Source organism: Meleagris gallopavo, chromosome Z (assembly GCF_000146605.3).
Source record: "Meleagris gallopavo isolate NT-WF06-2002-E0010 breed Aviagen turkey brand Nicholas breeding stock chromosome Z, Turkey_5.1, whole genome shotgun sequence".
NCBI lineage: Eukaryota > Metazoa > Chordata > Aves > Galliformes > Phasianidae > Meleagris > Meleagris gallopavo.
Genome location: NC_015041.2, coordinates 58,658,015 through 58,658,426, shown reverse-complemented (window position 1 = coordinate 58,658,426; position 412 = coordinate 58,658,015).

Below are 412 nucleotides of genomic sequence, written 5' to 3'. Positions count from 1 at the left end.
AAAAAAAAAAAAAAGTGCTGGAAATGGAAGAACGCTCCAGCACTGTCTAATGCTCTTCAGCAAACACAGCTGGCTGTGTATGGCACACATGGGCCTCCTCTTCTCCACTGCACCTACAGTGTGTGAGCTATCTAGCTTGCCTGAAAGCAGTACATCTTTGTTTTGCTGAAAGAAACAAGTATTTTTCCCTCTTCCTCATGGAATGAATGCCTTTGGTAGTTAGGCTAGAGGAACACAGAGTAAGTGGGGCAGGCAGACAGTGCCCTGGGGCAAGACAAAATGTTTGTTCTGACAAAATTCTGTTTTGTTTTGGTTCATTTTGCATTCATAAAGGTCTCAGTGGTACATGCTCGAGCTCAGTGGGCTGGGAGTAGGAGGTTGCAACCTGCTGGGAAGAGAAATTTTTAAGGAA